Raw genomic sequence first — 21,322 nt, 5'->3', positions numbered from 1 at the left:
GTCTCCCTCATCCTGAATTCCTATTTATTTCTACTGTAGAACTCTTCAGCTATTCCCTTTTTTTCTTCTCCTCTCCAGTGGCTTATGTTTTCAGGCTCATACTGCCATCTCAAGAGGTTTAATAAAGGATCTTCCTAAGCAAATATAGTACACTCTGTAAGAGGAATTTTATTGTCATTTGTTAAGATAACAATCATTTTCAGCTTGTTATACTCCCACACCCACTGAGTTTTACTTAGGATACCACGGTAGATGTGTTTTTGTCACATGTTTGTTTCCCTTAATAGAGTATCATGAATCTTTTCTCATTGCTTACCTAATAGGATACTGCTGGCCAAATGTTCCTGGTTCTCGCTTCTTTAAGGACATAACAGGATCACCCCTCCCGACACCCTTGCAATGGGCAGGGACATGTGCCTAGTTTTATTAAATGATTTGAGAATGGAATTGACTCCTAATTTCCAGGCCAGAGTATTTAATTGCTTATTTGATAACTTTCAGAGCTCCTTATTTCTCTGCAGTAACTCGACTAGCAATGTTGGAGATTGGAGCTTTTCCATCAGCCCTCATTGATATGATGTATGTGTGGCATGAGAAAGAAATAAACTTCTATTATTTTAAATCATTGGAACTTCAGGTGTTTATTTCTGCTGGATGACCTAGCCTATCCTGATTGACACATCTGATACCCACCCACTCATCACTTCTGTTTGAAGGTTTACATCTCACCATCAGATAAAGGCAACTATATCCAAGATCAAGGGGGTTTTCTTCGTTGGTCTACCCTACTAATTGCCATCCTATCTTCCTTCCAGTGGTTAGTTTAGGGGAAGGCCTATAACTTTCTTCTGAGGCAACATGGGAGGTCAGCTGAGGACTCCTGAGAAAAATTTCCCTGATCCTAGATAAGAGACCTGAAAAGATAGTCCTTGGGCTTCTGGACATGCTATATTTGGCTGTGGCTCCTGGAACCTTGTGACCATTTTGAAAGAGTGAAAGAGAACCCCATAAAGCAAATCTGACCCACTAAGGATGGCAGAGCAGAGTGACGGAAAGAACCTGGGTCTTGGTGATGTTATTGAGCCGGAAATTTGTCCTACCTCTGGACTTCCGGATGTGTGTCATAATAAAAGTCCTTATTTTCAAGTTCACGTCAGTGTTTTATGTTACTGAAAACATCCAAAGTGATATATCGCTATGTTGACTTCCGCGATGTTGATTTAATTGTCTGTAAAACATGTCTAGACTATAATATATTTAATTAACTTCCTGTGACCAAACATTTAGGTAGTTTTCCATTTTCAGACACTAATAAAAAGAGGGTCCCTCACTGCAAATAGTGTCAAATAAAAGTTACAAGCATTTTTCTGCTTCCAAAGAGTGGGAGGCCTGCATCCCTTTGAATCAGATCTTTATTCATTTACCCACTCGTTTCTATTTTTTTGTGGGAGTCTCAAGATAGAACAGCAATTTAGAACTGACAAGATCCTGGTCCTTATGTAGCTCATAAAAACTTACGTTCCTTTGATTTGGTAAAACCAACCAATAGTGCTTTAGTTACATAAATGTGAAACTAATTCCCACCCACTGGTTCTTGGAGAAAGATGACAGCCAATGTACTAGACTAAGAGATGAAGTGTTTCGATTAGAAATATAAACTAAACATATATTTTAGTATAAAGAGTATGGCTCCAGACTTTGTAACTTCTTAGGCAAATACACAATTTTCCATGTATGAATTTAAATTACCTATTCCTTCAGATTATTCTGTTGTTTTTAAAACCAATTAACTGAGACATAATTGACATACAGACACACAACTTGATGTGTTTGGAGATAGGCATGCATCGATGAAAGCATCATCATGATCAATGCCATAAACTTATGCACCACCTCCAAAAGTTTCTTTCCACCCCACACCTGCTAAGATGGAGATATATTTATTATTTTTAAATTTAATTTTTAATAATATATAAATATATAAATATATATATATATATATATATATATATATATATATGAATGATATAGAGAAAAGGGAACATTTTTACACTGTTGATGGGCAGGCAAAATAATACAGCCACTATGGAATACAATAAGGAGGTTCCTCAAAAAATTAAAAATAGAATTACTATTTGATTAAGCAATCCCATTTCTGGGTATATTTCCAAAGGAATTAAAATCCAGATCTTGAAGAGATATCTGCAGTCCCATGTTCATTGCAACATTATTTACCATAGCCAAGATATGGAAACAACCTAAATGCCTATCAACAGATGAACAGATGAAGAGAATGTGAGATGAAGAAGGAAATCATGCCATTTGCAAGAACATGGATGGACCTGGAGGAACTTATGCTAAATGAAATAAGTCAGAGAAAGAAAAATATTGTGTGATTTCACTTATATGTGAATATAAAATAGTCAAACTCATGGAAGTTGATAATCAAATGGTGGCAGGGGGAATGGGGAAACAGAGAGATAGTAGTCAAAGGGTCCAAAGTTTCAGTCATGCAGGAGGAATAAGTTTTGGAGAACTACTACTGTTCAACGTAAGGCCTGCTCGTAAACAATTTATATTGTATGCTGAAATATTTGATAACAAGGTAGATGTTATGGTAAGTTCTCTTACCACAAAAGGAAAAAGCAAAATAATAATAATAATAATAAATTATTTCTTTGAAGATTATGTATTCTTATTGCTTATCGTTTAGGAAAAGTTGAGGACTGGACTGGTAGGAACAGTACATCTTGCCTGAGTATATGTGTCTAGAGGGAGAACACTATAAAAATAATTTTATTATTTTTAAATTTAATTTTTAATAATATTTAATTATTTTTAAATAAAATTTATTTTAGGGGGGAGGAGTCAAGATGGTGGAGAAGTAGCAGGCTGAGACTACTTCAGCTAGCCGGAGATCAGCTAGATAGCTTATCTAAAGATTGCAAACACCTGAAAATCCATCAGCAGATCAAAGAGAAGAAGAACAGCAATTCTGGAAATAGAAAAACAACCACTTTCTGAAAGGTGTTTTCTTTTTTTAAAATTCTTTTTTTTTCTTTTTCTTTCTTTCTTCCTTTTTGAACCTCTTTTTATCCCCTTTCTCCCCCCTCACGATTTTGGATCTCTTCTAATTTGGTTAAAGCATATTTTCCTGGGGTTGTTGCCACCCTTTTAGTATTTTACTTGCCCCTTCATATACTTTTATCTGGACAAAATGACAAGACGGAAAAATTCAACAGAAAAAAAAGAACAAGAGACAGTACCAAAGGCTAGGGACCTAATCAATACAGACATTGGTAATATGTCAGATCTAGAGTTCAGAATGACAATTCTCAAGGTTCTAGCCGGGCTCGAAAAAGGCATGGAAGATATGAGAGAAACCCTCTCGAGAGATATAAAAGCCCTTTCTGGAGAAATAAAAGAACTAAAATCTAACCAAGTTGAAATAAAAAAAGCTATTAATGAGGTGTAATCAAAAATGGAGGCTCTCACTGCTAGGATAAATGAGGCAGAAGAAAGAATTAGTGATATAGAAGACCAAATGACAGAGAATAAAGAAGCTGAGCAAAAGAGGGACAAACAGCTACTGGACCACGAGGGGAGAATTCGAGAGATAAGTGACACCATAAGATGAAACAACATTAGAATAATTGGGATTCCAGAAGAAGAAGAAAGAGAGAGGGGAGCAGAAGGTATACTGGAGAGAATTATTGGGGAGAATTTCCCCAATATGGCAAAGGGAACGAGCATCAAAATTCAGGAGGTTCAGAGAACGCCCCTCAAAATCAATAAGAATAGGCCCACACCCCGTCACCTAATAGTAAAATTTACAAGTCTCAGTGACAAAGAGAAAATCCTGAAAGCAGCCCGGGAAAAGAAGTCTGTAACATACAATGGTAAAAATATTAGATTGGCAGCTGACTTATCCACAGAGACCTGGCAGGCCAGAAAGAGCTGGCATGATATTTTCAGACCACTAAATGAGAAAAACATGCAGCCAAGAATACTATATCCAGCTAGGCTATCATTGAAAATAGAAGGAGAGATTAAAAGCTTCCAGGACAAACAAAAACTGAAAGAATTTGCAAACACCAAACCAGCTCTACAGGAAATCTTGAAAGGGGTCCTCTAAGCAAAGAGAGAGCCTAAAAGTGGTAGATCAGAAAGGAACAGAGACCATATATAGTAACAGTCACCTTACAAGCAATACAATGGCACTAAATTCATATCTCTCAATAGTTACCCTGAATGTTAATGGGCTAAATGCCCCTGTCAAAAGACACAGGCTATCAGAATGGATAAAAAAACAAAACCCATCTATATGTTGCCTCCAAGAAACTCATTTTAAGCCCGAAGACACCTCCAGATTTAAAGTGAGGGGGTGGAAAAGAATTTACCATGCTAATGGACATCAGAAGAAAGCAGGAGTGGCAATCCTTATATCAGCTCAATTAGATTTTAAGCCAAAGACTATAATAAGAGATGAGGAAGGACACTATATCATACTCAAAGGGTCTGTCCAACAAGAAAATTTAACAATTTTAAATATCTATGCCCCCAACGTGGGAGCAGCCAACTATATAAACCAATTAATAACAAAATCAAAGAAACACATCAACAATAATACAATAATAGTAGGGGACTTTAACACTCCCCTCACTGAAATGGACAGATCATCCAAGCAAAAGATCAACAAGGAAATGAAGGCCTTAAACGACACACTGGACCAGATGGACATCACAGATATATTCAGAACATTTCATCCCAAAGCAACAGAATACACATTCTTCTCTAGTGCACATGGAACATTCTCCAGAATAGATCACATCCTCGGTCCTAAATCAGGACTCAACCGGTATCAAAAGATTGGGATCATTCCCTGCATATTTTCAGACCACAATGCTCTAAAGCTAGAACTCAACCACAAAAGGAAGTTTGGAAAGAACCCAAATACATGGAGACTAAACAGCATCCTTCTAAAGAATGAATGGGTCAACCGGGAAATTAAAGAAGAATTGAAAAAAATCATGGAAACAAATGATAATGAAAATACAACGGTTCAAAATCTGTGGGACACAACAAAGGCAGTTCTGAGAGGAAAATATATAGCGGTACAAGCCTTTCTCAAGAAACAAGAAAGGTCTCAGGTACACAACCTAACCCTACACCTAAAGGAGCTGGAGAAAGAACAAGAAAGAAACCCTAAGCCCAGCAGGAAAAGAGAAATCATAAAGATCAGAGCAGAAATCAATGAAATAGAAACCAAAAAGACAATAGAACAAATCAACGAAAGTAGGAGCTGGTTCTTTGAAAGAATTAATAAAATTGATAAACCCCTGGCCCGATTTATCAAAAAGAAAAGAGAAAGGACCCAAATAAATAAAATCATGAATGAAAGAGGAGAGATCACAACTAACACCAAAGAAATACAAACTATTATAAGAACATACTATGAGCAACTCTACAGCAATAAATTTGACAATCTGGAAGAAATGGATGCATTCCTAGAAACATATAAACTACCACAACTGAACCAGGAAGAAATAGAAAGCCTGAACAGACCCATAACCAGTAAGGAGATTGAAACAGTCATTAAAAATCTCCAAACAAACAAAAGCCCAGGGCCAGACGGCTTCCCGGGGGAATTCTACCAAACATTTAAAGAAGAACTAATTCCTATTCTCCTGAAACTGTTCCAAAAAATAGAAATGGAAGGAAAACTTCCAAACTCATTTTATGAGGCCAGCATCACCCTGATCCCAAAACCAGACAAGGATCCCACCAAAAAAGAGAGCTATAGACCAATATCCTTGATGAACACAGATGCGAAAATACTCAACAAAATACTAGCCAATAGGATTCAACAGTACATTAAAAAGATTATTCACCATGACCAAGTGGGATTTATTCCAGGGCTGCAAGGTTGGTTCAACATCCGCAAATCAGTCAATGTGATACAACACATCAATAAAAGAAAGAACAAGTACCATATGATACTCTCAATAGATGCTGAAAAAGCATTTGACAAAGTACAGCATCCCTTCCTGATCAAAACTCTTCAAAGTGTAGGGATAGAGGGCACATACCTCAATATCATCAAAGCCATCTATGAAAAACCCACCGCAAATATCATTCTCAATGGAGAAAAACTGAAAGCTTTTCCGCTAAGGTCAGGAACACGGCAGGGATGTGCATTATCACCACTGCTATTCAACATAGTACTAGAGGTCCTAGCCTCAGCAATCAGACAACAAAAGGAAATTAAAGGCATCCAAATCGGCAAAGAAGAAGTCAAATTATCACTCTTCGCAGATGATATGATACTATATGTGGAAAACCCAAAAGACTCCACTCCAAAACTGCTAGAACTTATACAGGAATTCAGTAAAGTGTCAGGATATAAAATAAATGCACAGAAATCAGTTGCATTTCTCTACACCAACAGCAAGACAGAAGAAAGAGAAATTAAGGATTCAATCCCATTTACAATTGCACCCAAAACCATAAGATACCTAGGAATAAACCTAACCAAAGAGACACAGAATCTATACTCAGAAAACTATGAAGTACTCATGAAAGAAATTGAGGAAGACACAAAGAAATGGAAAAATGTCCCATGCTCCTGGATTGGAAGAATAAATATTGTGAAAATGTCTATGCTACCTAAAGCAATCTACACATTTCATGCAATTCCTATCAAAGTACCATCCATATTTTTCAAAGAAATGGAACAAATAATTCTAAAATTTATATGGAACCAGAAAAGACCTCGAATAGCCAAAGGGATATTGAAAAAGAAAGCCAACGTTGGTGGCATCACAATTCCAGACTTCAAGCTCTATTACAAAGCTGTGATCATCAAGACAGCATGGTACTGGCACAAAAACAGACACATAGATCAATGGAACAGAATAGAGAGCCCAGAAATAGACCCTCAACTCTATGGTCAACTAATATTCAACAAAGCAGGAAAGAATGTCCAATGGAAAAAAGACAGCCTCTTCAATAAATGGTGCTGGGAAAATTGGACAGCCACATGCAGAAAAATGAAATTGGACCATTTCCTCACACCACACACAAAAATATACTCAAAATGGATGAAGGACCTCAATGTGCGAAAGGAATCCATCAAAATCCTTGAGGAGAACACGGGCAGCAACCTCTTCGACCTCAGCCGCAGCAACATCTTCCTAGGAACAACGCCAGAGGCAAGGGAAGCAAGGGCAAAAATGAACTATTGGGATTTCATCAAGATCAAAAGCTTTTGCACAGCAAAGGAAACAGTTAACAAAATCAAAAGACAACTGACAGAATGGGAGAAGATATTTGCAAACGACATATCAGATAAAGGACTAGTGTCCAGATTCTATAAAGAACTTAGCAAACTCAACACCCAAAGAACAAATAATCCAATCAAGAAATGGGCAGAGGACATGAACAGACATTTCTGCAAAGAAGACATCCAGATGGCCAACAGACACATGAAAAAGTGCTCCATATCACTTGGCATCAGGGAAATACAAATCAAAACCACAATGCGATATCACCTCACACCAGTCAGAATGGCTAAAATAAACAAGTCAGGAAATGACAGATGCTGGCGAGGATGTGGAGAAAGGGGAACCCTCCTACACTGTTGGTGGGAATGCAAGCTGGTGCAGCCACTCTGGAAAACAGCATGGAGGTTCCTCAAAATGTTGAAAATAGAACTGCCCTATGACCCAGCAGTTGCACTATTGGGTATTTACCCTAAAGATACAAATGTAGTGATCCAAAGGGGCACGTGCACCCGAATGTTTATAGCAGCAATGTCCACAATAGCCAAACTATGGAAAGAACCTAGATGTCCATCAACAGATGAATGGATCAAGAAGATGTGGTATATATACACAATGGAATACTATGCAGCCATCAAAAGAAATGAAATCTTGCCATTTGTGACAACATGGATGGAACTAGAGCGTATCATGCTTAGCAAAATAAGTCAAGCAGAGAAAGACAACTATCATATGATCTCCCTGATATGAGGAAGTCGTGATGCAACATGGGGGCTTAAGTGGGTAGGAGAAGAATAAATGAAACAAGATGGGATTGGGAGGGAGACAAACCATAAGTGACTCTCAATCTCACAAAACAAACTGAGGGTTGCTGCGGGGAGGGGGTTTGGGAGAAGGGGGTGGGATTATGGACATTGGGGAGGGTATGTGCTTTGGTGAGTGCTGTGAAGTGTGTAAACCTGGTGATTCACAGACCTGTACCCCTGGGGATAAAAACATATGTTTATAAAAAATAAAAAATCAAAAAAAATTTTTAAAAAATTAAAATAAATAAATAAAATTTATTTTAATTTTTTAAAATTTAATTTAATTTTTAATAAAATCTAATTTTATTATTATAATAATGATTCCTGAGAAGATTGAGATTTTGAAAAAATAGTTGTCTCCACAAACTTTTTTTTTCTCATTCTACGAAGATTTATCATTTTCAAATCCCGTGAAAGGGACTGGAATAATTTACCAATTTTGTTTCCCATTATGTACCTTAGAGATACCTCAGGAAAAACTGTCCGACACAACCTAATAACATTTGCAGAATGTAACATTGTGTTGATGGCACCGAGGTTGATGGTTACAGGCATATTAAACTCTTTGAGTATTACATGGTTATACCCTGTTTATACAGGACATTGGTCCAATAACAAAAATAAAGAACAGCAGCTGGAAATTTATCTCATTCAATGTTCAGAGATAAAAGGGTTATTAATCATTCATTCCAATATTTTCTGAAGATACGTCCTTTTTTCATACTGAAATCAGATGGCAATTAAATGCGGCTGTTTTTCCGAGCTATTACACGAAGAGGATGCTGACGACCATCGCCCTACAGCATTCCGCATCATAAGGACCTTCCGTTCACCAGTTCTGGCCACTTCCAAAATATACCCAAGAACCCAGTTTTATTTCTATTCAGGAAGCTGGGTGTCAAGGATCAGATACAAGCACAGGTACATTTAAGCAGCAATATTATGGTTAACAGACTCTGAAAATGGGAAATGGCAGATAGAGCGAGGCCGGAGGAGCCCGAGCCCCAGCCCCAGCCCCAGCCCCGCCCCCTTTCCTGCCCCTAGTGGATGAAGCGTCTACACAAACTTAATGGTACATTAGCAACACCTGTGATGTCACCTGGAACGTGGATATCGAGAGACGGTTTGACGTTCTGCTTCCCCTTTGCTGCATGCTCTTGGACAAGCCACCCTGAGTCCTCATCCACCAAATGCAGACAAAATGAAAGCATTCACGTTATTAGATTATTTTGAAAAAATAGCATAATGTATATGTGAAAAAGCATTACTAACTTAGCAGACATACTGTTTTTAGTTACTGCTTGTCTGGGGAGGTTAGTTAAATGAAAAATACTTTGAAGGTTGAGTTCCCAGACGTGTGTCATAAAAAAAGACGTTTCTATTTTTTATTATTCAATAATACATAATCATCATTGAAAAATAAAAACACCCAACACGTGCATGCTTACACACCCTCACCCCTCCAATGGCAGTGTCTGCTGGTGTTTCACTGATGCCCTCTTGCCCTTGGCTTCCAGGCAATGGAAGGAAGTGACTGTCTACATCCCCTCCATATGGAACATCACCTATCAGCACGATCCTTAAACCCTCTGTCCTTGTTATCCTTCTTAGGAAATCCTCCGCTCAGGTTGTGTTTTATTCTAGACGTTGGAGCATTTCTTCTGCAAATATTTAAATTATTAGTCCATCTGGAGTTAATTTGACATAGGGTGGGAGAGATGTGTCATATTTTTGCAAATGCTAATCCATTTACAAAACAGATAACTTTGCAAATGGCATTCAACACTATTTATTGAATGACCCTGCCTTTCATCACGGATTTGAGTGGTAGATTTTTCCATATGCTAAGCTACTAAATAGATTCGAGAAGGTTTTTGTATGAGACATTCCACTGAATTATCTGTTCTTTGCCCAATCACTCCCACACATTTTGATTAACTTTGTAGAAACTTTCTTGTCTAATGAGTGAGGTCCTCAAACTTTCTTTTCCATCATCGGTTGGCTTTCTAGCATGCTTCCTCTTTCTGAAGATCTTTAGAATCTTTTTATATTCACCTTCTAGACACCCATGAAAATACAGAAAAAATCTCCAAACTTTCAACAGTATAAACATTTAAGGTGACAGACAATATGATACCAGAAGCAGGATGTAGGATTAACCTCCCATCCACTTGAAAGTTCCCCTAGCCTTGTGGCTCTGAATGTACATACCTTTATGACTGCAAGTAATTTGCATTTATTTTTTTAAATGTTGGCTTCCCCGTCAGAGTCTGAGCTCATCTGGGGCAGGAGGTACTTCTTAAATATCTTCATACCATTGCAAAGGGATCGGGATACAGTAAATGCTCAAAAAACATTTAGAGAATTGATTCATGGTACACAAAACACTTCTGTTTGGCAATTCCCTAACTGTGCTTTTCCTCTCTCTTTGCTGGAGGGCAAGGTCCTGGGGTGCCCAGGGCTCGCTCAGCTCAAAGATGCCTTACCTCCCCCACCTGGCTCATAGTCAGCACTCCGCAAATGCTGACTTCTTCCATTTCCGTGCCTTCTCTTCGCTTCCCGCTCCTGTGGTGGTTGTTGGAGTCTGCTAACATTTCCCTAAGAAACCCAGGTGGCTGCCGGGTGGATGTGACCAGTACAAATGAAAACACAGTTCCACATTACTAGAGCTGCCGGGCCCGGGTAGAGACAGGCTCCCTGAAATGATCTTATCTAGGCCAGCTTACCCCACCTTATTTTTGTTAAAGAGTACAAAAACGGGAACTTTAGTAGGACTTTGAAGTCTGAAGTTTCTGGAGGTGCTTAGGAAGTAGGGTAAGTTGATGGCCTTTGATGAAGAGGCCAGGGAGGGCACAGTATTCTTCTTCCCTTTTTTTTTTTTTTTTTTTTTTTCAATTTTTCAGTGTTCCAGCATTCATTGTTTATGCACCACACTCAGTGCTCCATGCAATCCGTGCCCTCTATAATAACGACCACCCGGCTCACCCCAACCTCCACCCCTGCCACCAAAACCCTCAGTTTGTTTCTCAGAGTCCACAGTCTCTCATGCTTCCTCTCCCCCTCCGATTTCCCCCAGTTCACTTCTCCTCTCTTTCCAGTATTGCTTTGGAGTGGGTCTCCCTGGGGTTCACTGTAAAACATCAGGGGCAGCTTTCCTCTGATAGCTTCCGGGTGCCCTACACATGTCAAAGGAAGAACCAAAGGTTTTCTCTTGCACCACAGGCTGAACTGGTCCAACGGGTCACAGAAGGCCCTCAGCGCATGGACAGCTGCGGGAGACGCTGCTGGGAAACAGCTGACACCCAGTGTAGAGGTAGACTTCTCATTTGTGGTGACGGGAAACTCTGGGTAATGTCACATGTAAAGGAGGAAAGAAACTAAAATCGTGTGACTGAGCTCTCTATATTGTCTTCTCACATTTTCATAGCAATTGGGGGGGTGGGGTGGCTTAAGGTGGAACTTAAGAGAATTTCTAAAATCCACGGGAAGTCAACTCTGAGGCTGGAGAACGTTTGGAGGCTTCTCTTGCTTCGCCAAGGACCCTTTTGCCTAGACACAGCCAGAAGCCCTCCAGGGGATCTCTAGTACACAATTCACACGTCCTGGACTTACACAACTGTTCCCACCCTTCCTTCAGGGGATCCTTCCCTGAATGTGTCCAAACCTTCCCCATCCCCTGTAGCACAAGGCCAGGCTCTGACCTGGCTGGATCGCTGTCGGCCAGCAGCCTGGGCCCAATCCAGTTTCCTGCTCTGCTAGTTTTCCTGGTGTTTGTTTGCAGAGGAAATCTTGATCGCTCAGCCTGTGGGAGAGATTATTCTCTGAGGCTCTTAGGGACTGTTTCTTCTCTTGAAAGACAGACATAGCACAATGCTTGCTTCTCTAGCATATGGAGCAAGGCTTTAGGGACTCCTCTTGGATTGGGGCAGGTACAAAGAGCTCAGGGGTCTGGGGTCAACAACCTTAGCGGTGGCCACGCTCCCCTCTCTTTAGGAGCTGACCTTGGACCTCAGGTCTTAGGAGGGTGCACCTTACAGTCTGGAGAATGGCCAGTCAGTGTGGCCAGTCAGCTTTGACCAAGCCTGCAGCTTTAATATGGAGGGGGAAGAGATGAGGGGCACCTGTGCTGGTTCTGCAAATTAATTCTGGCAACTGATGGGGTGACAGGTTGTAGCTAGATCCTCCTCTCTCCTGTACAAGAATAGGTAACAGTTGAACATTATATAAACACCTGTGTCTGGTTCTTGGTGCCCTGGAGTTGAGTTAGGAACAAATGTCCAAGTGTTTTGCCTGCTCTGGTCCAATGTGCTCCCAATTTCACAGAGAAAAATGACGGGCATTCCCCCAGTGCCCACACACGCCTGGCCTCAGATATTACCTGGGTTCAGTCTTACAAACCATAGCGCATTGTCACATAAGCGGTCCATGCGCTCATTTCCCTTTTCCTTTCCTTTTTGTTATTTTTACTACTGAAGAAACTGAGGTCCAGAGAGGTGTAGTGACTTGTCCATGGTCACAGAGTAGAACTTGTATCACGTCCCGTGCTTAGAAGGAGATCTGTGAGTGTTTGCAGGTGGTGAGATTTAATTTAAAGCCAAGCAAAAGACAGGGGCCTTTGTGGTTTCTTTCATTCATTATTTATTTGTTTACCACTTCTCAGGACCAAAGCATCAAGTTTTAGCATCCAGCTAATTCATCATGCCTTGGAAGAGCTGCGTCTGTTTCAGCTTGGAATTGTTCTCTTTTGCTCCCGTCCCCATTGCTTTCTCCCCTAGAGGCATCACAGTGCCTCTGTTTGGTGCATGTCCTAGGGTGTGTGTGCTTGCAAATACACGTGTAGGATCATTTTACAGAAAAATGTGTGTTAGACTGTAGGCATAACATTGTGTTCTACGTTTTATTCTATTTCCTCTTTTTGTTGCTTAAAGATTTAAATTTCTAGGGCACCTGAATGGCTCAGATGGTTAAGCGTCTGCCCTCGGATCAGGTCATAATCCTGGGGTCCTGAGATCGAGTCCTGCATCGGGCTCCCTGCTCAGCAGAGAGCCTGCTTCTCCTTCTGCCTCTGCCTCTCTCTCTCTCCGACTTTCATGAATACATAAATAAATAAATAAAATCTTTAAAGGTTTCAATTTCTCCATGTGTGGCTTTTCTGTCCATCTAGTTCATTGCTTCCCAGAGCTATGTTGCATTCTTTGGCATACAACCGCATTCCCCCAGTGATGGCTACTCGGGCCACGTCCACCTCTAGCTCTCTGCTACACAAATAATGGTGTTGAGCATCCTTGAACATGTGAGAGCTTCTCAGGGGGAAATATCAAGTCTCTGTACTTTCTGTTGCGGGTCAAAGCATGAAAGGAGAGCTGGACAGCTGGAGATGGTGTCATATTTATTTTAAATGCAACCAATAGGAACCTGGAGGGCATCCCCCATTAAAGGGACTACTCTACAAAGAGAACCATTAAAATGAATGTAAATCACAGTAGCCTCGGGGACTGTTTAATAACAATCTGACTTTTTATTGGGTGAGCAGGAGATGTGCCAGCTTTCTCCTTACAAAGTCTTCTGGATCTTTTGTAGAGAGAGATTCTATCTGAAATGCTATGGAGATTACCAAGGGCAGAGGGCTGCTCAGGGAGTAATGGCCATAAATCCAATTAGTAACTCACTTTCTCTTTTGCCACAGGCTCCATTTCACCCAAACACATGGAAGATAATTCCATGCTCTGGAACCTGTTAAGTCCCAGGGGCGCCATGATTTCATGCCACCAAGACACAAGGGTTTCTTGCTTGGACTGGAATGACACATACTAAACCACAATTGTTCTAGAGTAGAATGGTGTGGGTACCTTGCCACACTTTATTCTATGTACTTGTGTATCATTTCCAATAAAAACGTGTTCCTGTCTCGTTTGTGAAATAAGGAAATGGAAGAAAAATTTGAGGGATTTCTGAGAAATTTAACAAGATCTTTAGTTTGGTCTTTAGCAAGATCTCTAGATCACAGGAACCCCACTTATTTCCGAACGAGTATTCTAAGGCAGCAGGGGCACCAAGAAGGTTAGGGATCCTGCTCGAATGAGGGCAGCTGACACAGGGGAGACAGCTTATGTCCCTTGACTCTTCCACTTCAGTCCTGGGTCAGTGGGTGAGATCAATCAGTAGAGCTACCGGGGGGTTGAGGAGCCCAAGGGCTGAGCCAAAGAAGGATCTTGGATTCCGGACCACTACTTGTTTGAGAACTGGCATGCTTCAGAAACTAGATTCTTTAATGACAAAGCTTTATGATCCAAGGCAAAGAATTGAGATGGCTGTGATAAAAATAAAATGCTTCTTTTTTTATCTTATTTTAATTTTGAGGTTTAAAAAATACCATGTAACTGCTTCACTTTTGTTTTCTTTCAGCTATAAGACAATGCATGTTGACAACAGATCATCTAGAGGATGCACACACTCCTACAGGTTTCTTTCTTTTTCTTGTTACCTCTGTACTTGTTATGAAGATGCTTCTTTAGGTTTGTAGTTCTGTTAAAACTTTGATTGAAATCAAGATCTGAATGACTAAACCACATACTTGTTGCACAAGTTTACAGAAAAAACATGAAGGATTTGGGTTTGAGTCCTTGACTTGTCATTTACTAGTAACCTTCAATAAGTGATTGAACCCTCTGAAGCTTTAGTTTATTATCTTAAAAATTATATGCATAATATGTAATTGAAAAGGTTGTTGTGAGGATTAAATAAGATACCATATGGAGAGCTTTCAGTACAATGGCTGGCACATAGTAAGCTCTCAAGAATGATACCTAAAGTATGAACAGGCACATATTTATTATGATTACTTTCCCTTATATGACTCCAGGGATCCACGAGGTATTTGTTAGGTACATTAATATCCCAAATTCTTCAAAAGCAGAGCCTGAGGCAAGAATTTGTGTGCGAGATGTCTATTCATAAGATGATCTCAGGAAGTGCAGTAAAGAGAGTCCAGGAAGAGAAGAAAGCCAGTAAGTTTACCTCTATTATAGGTAACTGGACACAATCCTGGAGGCCTCCCAAAGGACTGTGTGAAATGTACTTCAAAAAGCATTGGATGGGCACTCATAGTGTCTCCCACAACTACATAAATTCAATCTCCAATTAGGTTTTGAGTATGTGTCACCATTGTGTTGAAACATCTTTTTTTTGTTCTTGTAAAGCAGACGGTGGTCTCCATTTAGCTGCTTTCTCTTTGTTTAGACAGAGCCACTCTACCACAGTGATCTGCTTTGCCAGTTCCTCGCCCATCACCTGATGGAGGGCATGGTTTAGGCTGCAAAATGTTTCAGCCTGATAAACACATCTGTGGCACTAAGTTTAAATTCACATGTCTACCATTCCATTTAAAGTTGACGTAGGTTATCTCTTGGACTCCGGTTCTCAAAATTTAGGGGCAGGAGCTCTGGAAATCATGGAGCTCTTACAGAGAGCACCACATTCATTGCAGAATACCACATGATTCTGATATATTTCATTCCAAAACCTGAGTAGAAAAAATGATTGCAAGAAATATGACCATATTATGAAATTATTAACATGGACATACAAACACACCTATCAGTTCAATGTAATTGGCTCTTTATGAGTTTCCACTATTATTTGATTGCTAATTAATCATTAACTTGTTATCTGCTGGAATTTGCTAGCAGATAAGCAATAGCAGGCACTGTAGGTATCAGAAAAACATGTAAAGAGAAAATTAAAATTGAATAAAATTTTACCTGTTTTTACATTAATCTGAAACAAAGAATCTCTAACTTTATTTCAGGAACAAGACCCCTCTGCCTAATTTATCAAACACTGGCACTTGAGAACCCACTTAAAAGTCAATTAAATCTCTATAGTGCCATTTTAAGGCAATACTCACCAATCAAAATGAGGGCGATACCATGATTCCAGGCTACTTGGAAGTTTCCAAGAGAGGCAGAGCACATAGAAGCTATGTCATAGCCACTGTAGAAATAAAATGTGAAATTCTGACCAAGATAGAATATATTGCTTGTTTTAGGAAAGCTTTACTTATTTTAATATTTTGCTCTAAATTGAGCAATAAACAACTGAATATAACTAAAATAGCCGCCTCCTTTGTTTAATGATTCCTTACTTCCAGATACCCATTTCCTAAAACTGGAATGCCTTCTACGTCTTTACTTAAGGCTTACCTCAAATCCCTTGTCCCCACAAAACCATACCTTAGCTACCTGCAATCAGACCCTCTCTGGAATTCTTAGGATACTTTCTGTACTGTTCACTCGATCCTCAGTGGTACCTTATATTGTTAATGCTATCTGTCCCTCTTACATACACACACAGACACACACAGACACACACACACACAGACACACACAGACAGACACACACACCATACACTCTATCTTTCCTAACTAGACATAGTCCACATTTCATCACTGTTTGTGCCCAGCCAGCGCCCTGTACACAGTGGGCACATGCAAATATATTAGAACCACATAGTCAGGCATTGCTCCAACATATTTACAGTCCACTCTTAACAAACATCAGTGTTTCTCAAGATTGAATCATGTAGAGATGTCTTAAAGAAGAAGAAATTCGTGCACTTTTGGTGTTGGCTTAAAACTTTTACGTACTAAAATGTGTTCGAGTATAAAACAAAACAAAGCATACACTCCTTATGTTCATATCTCTAATGCACCCATGAAACTAAAAGAGTTTGCAACTCAATGCAAATAAACCCAATATATTCAAATTAACGTTCTTATGACGGATGATGCTATTCGGCTGAAACTAAATTGCTATTCAGGATGTGAATGTGATGCTGATAAGACAGCCTCCTTACAATCCAGCACGCCGCTAGGTAGGTTTGCAGTGTGACTGTTCCATTTTCTCACCCAAGGCACTGGGAAACCACCCTGTGAACAATAAAACACCATGTTATTTGCATTCTATTTGGCCCAAATACATCATTTATGTATTAATTCCAACTTCTCTTCCTTTCTTATTTACCTGTGACAATGAACGTGCTTCTTGGCATCAACACAGTCTTAAATACAGATACTGTGAAATCATATGGCAATGGTTTGTTGTACGGGGGTCATCCAAATGACAATGATGATAATAATACTAATAGTTAAGATTTCCAGACTAGTTACTATGTGTCAAGCACTTTTCTGCACCTAGGCTGTCCCATTTAAATTCCGGTACTCGCTGCTTGAGATAGATGCTATTATGATTGTGATTTTACAGATGGGAAAATTGGGGCTCAGAGAAATTCAATAGCATTTTCAAATCCATCCCATATATATAGAATTTCAACCCATAATGTTTGACTCCAGAACCTGGATACAATACTTATATTCATTTGTTTAGTTTATCATTAAAATTAATACAAAATTGGGGCACCTGGGTGGCTCAGAGGGTTAAGCCTCTGCCTTCAGGTCAGGTCATGATCTCAAAATCCTGGGATCGAGCCCTACATCGGGCTCTCTGCTTAGCAGGGAGCCTGCTTCCCCCCCCCCCTTCTCTCTGCCTGCCTCTCTGCCTACTTGTGATCTCTCTCTCTGTGTCAAATAAATAAAATTAAAAAAAAATTTTTTTAAAGTATAATAAAAAAAATTAACACAAAATTAAAGACCGTTGTTGTACAGAATATCACACTCCAATGTTCAATATTTCTATACACTCACAATTCATCATATGCTCAGTAATTATACCTGTAGGTTTTTTTTGAACAGCTAAGTGTTGGTGTCATTATAGCTAGCTAAAACTTAGCCTCATGTCCACAATCAAAGAAGTGCTTTACTGATGAAAATACATAACTTGGGCGCCTGGGTGGCTCAGTGGGTTAAGCTTCTGCCTTCGGCTCAGGTCATGATCCCAGGGTCCCGGGGTCAAGCCCCACATCGGGCTCCCTGCACGGCGGGGAGCCTGCTTCCCGCCCCCACCCCTGCCTGCCTCTCTGCCTACTTGTGCTCTCTCTCTCTGTTAAATAAATAAAATCTTAAAAACAAAAAAGAAAAAGAAACTATGTAATTAATTGTAGTTCTCAATAAATGTAATATATTCGAAAGAGTTGAAAAAAATGTGTTTCATGCTCTTTTATTATACTGGTGAGACAACGTCTTCATTCAGAAGTCCATTGACTTCCCGAGTCCTCAGCTTTGGTGAAAGCTGTCAAGGACAGTGGAGTGGAGGGGACCGTTAAGGCAGAAGAATCTATGAACCCACAGTTTAACATGTGTAGCCAAGTTCTTCTGAAACTGGAGTTTGAACTTTTCTTCCAGCTTACTGATTCAAATTCTCCAGAAGTCAGTATGCCCTCACCCAAACTGGGAAATATGCAGACTTCTTTATGCCTTCTGACTGCCAAAACAAACAAAATAAACTCTTGAAACATGACTTATTACCAGCATCCTTCCTTGTTCAATGGACAGGTTCAGTCAGGAAGACATCTGGACAAGAAAAGGATGTACCTTGGACTGCACCCTCCCCCACCCCGAATTCAGCAACATAGGACTGTACATGTTTGGTCAAATCTCCTGCCATTCTTCAAAAAAAATAAATAGTGTGATTAACTTATTGGTTTTTGTTTCCCAAGTAAATAGGCAACTTAGGAGTGAGGAGAAAGCTTGTACATTTTCAACCTGTAAGGACAGGGAGAAATTTTCTCATAATACTACAGAAGAGGTTTTCTCTGATTTATCAGCTTTCTACTGTATTTGCAACACATTGCACTGGCCAACGCCAGACCTAGTGAAGTGTAAGACAAGTTCTCTAAGCTTAAGACTCTTACAAGCTTATTTTTACATTTGGAGTCATGGGCAGCAATTAGAATAGCTATATTCAGACTTTGGCTACTATTCCTTCCATCTTCAAAACAACTTAGTTAGGTAAAATGTGAGTTATTACACTCACGTAGACAAGGCTATTAGGGCACAGGAGGTGAAAGCTAAGGTCATACAACTAATTAACGGCTGAGCCAAATCTTCAAGTTAGGTTGCTTTGTCTTTGGTTTCTCCCACTAGACCAAATTTCTGCTTTAGGGCAATGCAGAAACGTCATTCTAGAAGGTGTTTAGATTTATTTCTGAAGTTGATCTGGCTCCATCATGAATATTAAAACAAAACAAAACAAAACAAAAAGCCACACCTGATTTGTAATTGAAGTCTGGAGTATCCCCCACAGCCTGAGCTGATGATTTCGTTACCAGCTGCTGGAACACTTCAATGGGAAGACGTGAAATTCCTGCAGGAAATGACTCCAGGCAGCTCTGAATTAGTAAGGAAATTAAATGACTAACTTCAATGTTTCCTGGTTTTTGTCTATCTTAATTAACAATTTATTTTGGTAAAGGAAAAATTGAACAACTTTTTAATAGTCAACATGTAAAACTTAACTATCTGTTTATAGTAAAAACATGATTCCCAGGTCTGTTTTTATTTAAAGAAAGAAACACATTTTTAAACAATTTTCAGTAACCATATTCATTAAATGGTTAAAAAAAAAAAAAAAAAGAACCCAACAATTACAGCATATGTGTGTGGGAAATATCAATTTCCTTTTCATATTTCCCAAAGGTGCACTTGAGAAAAATGTGTTGATTATTAACAGGGCTAATATTTTTGTGGTAATGTTATTACTGAGCATCTACAATAATTAGAGTTTGGAATTGACAGGAGGATTGTAGCGAGACTATATTGCTGATTTCTAGTCACATTAAATATAGCATGGACCTAATTGAATATTGTTAGGACTTTTTTTTTGTTTTGTCTTTGTTATGACTTTTGATATACATTTTGATATGACTGTCATTTTGCCCTCATTCACTTATTTAACAATATTTACTGAATGTGTGCTAGGTGCCCAGCTTTCTTCTAGGAACTGAAAATACAGGATAAATTAAATAAAGCTCTTGCTCCCATGGAGGTCACGTTCTAGTTGAGGGAGTCGGATGATACCAAAAAGCAGGGAAATCTGTCAGGTCGTGGTAAGGAGATGAGAATGATGGAGGGGTGCTTCTTTCAGTGGTGTGGAATCAGAGAACCAGGGAATCAGGTGGAATCGTCTCTTTGTAGAAACTTGATGACTTACCACGTTCTTCATCATGGACAAGTACCATAGCATCCTGTCCTGTCCCGGACTCCACCAATGTTTAGGATAAAATTTTGGGTTCAAGAATAATGGAAAGCAATTTCAAGAAAGATGTTTTTTATACTGGTGTGAATTTTCTCTTTCCTTATAGCTTTTTAAAAAAACTATGTAATAATATATTATATATATATATACATATATACATAGTGTGTATATATATAATAGTATATAATAATTATTAGGAATGAGGAGAATGAGGTAAAATTCATATTCTCATAACAGAACTAGTTTGCGGTATTGCCAAACTTGTATGCAAACTTCTCTTACTGGTTAGGTTTAGAGGCACTGACTTTATTTTTACTAAATTTAAATAAACCAAATTCTTTTTTTTTTTTTTTTTTAAAGATTTTATTTATTTATTTGACAGAGAGAGATCACAAGTAGATGGAGAGGCAGGCAGAGAGAGAGAGGGAAGCAGGCTCCCTGCTGAGCAGAGAGCCCGATGCGGGACTCGATCCCAGGACCCTGAGATCATGACCTGAGCTGAAGGCAGAGGCTTAACCCACTGAGCCACCCAGGCGTCCCTAAATAAACCAAATTCTATCTGATGTCTCCAGCATGACTATGAACAGCAACAAGAGGGGTACCATGTGTTGAACAATATCATATACCAAGTGCAGAACTTCTCATATACACTTTTTTCTTATTCTCATAAGAGCCCTGCATACGGGTATGATTGTAAGGAAAGTGTGACTCAGATACGTTACATATATTCCTGGAAGTTCCAGAACTAATCATGCCACACAGAGTTGGAGTGTCTTGTCACTTCTGCCAGATCGTACGCTGCCGTGAGGAATGAAGGAGATTATCTAATCTAACATCATTTTCCATATGGGCAAATGAAGACAGCTCTGGTGCCCTGCCCAAAGTGCCCGAGCCAGTGAGCTGGTGGCAGAGTTGGAACTAGCTCAAGTGACATGTGCTGCCTCCCCATGAAAGCTGTGAAAGCCAGGCTCTGTAACTCCCTGCCTTTCCAATAAATGTCTGGGACAGCAGATACTCACCTGGGACAAAGGTGACTCTTGACCCCTCCCTCAAACCATACTTCAAAAAAATGAATTCCAGGCAGAT

At 39.5% G+C, this 21,322-nt stretch overlaps 1 pseudogene; it reads right to left on the bottom strand.

Annotated features, from left to right (window-relative positions):
- Nucleotides 1–8,764: 8,764 nt before the first annotated feature.
- On the bottom strand, nucleotides 8,765–10,680 carry LOC131810960 (protein kish-A-like; annotated as a pseudogene).
- Between the last annotated feature and the right edge of the window lie 10,642 nt (nucleotides 10,681–21,322).

Source organism: Mustela lutreola, chromosome 11, assembly GCF_030435805.1.
Source record: "Mustela lutreola isolate mMusLut2 chromosome 11, mMusLut2.pri, whole genome shotgun sequence".
In the NCBI taxonomy this organism is placed as follows: domain Eukaryota; kingdom Metazoa; phylum Chordata; class Mammalia; order Carnivora; family Mustelidae; genus Mustela; species Mustela lutreola.
Note: the sequence above shows the minus strand (reverse complement) of the source record. Positions and strands in the feature narration are given on the sequence as shown.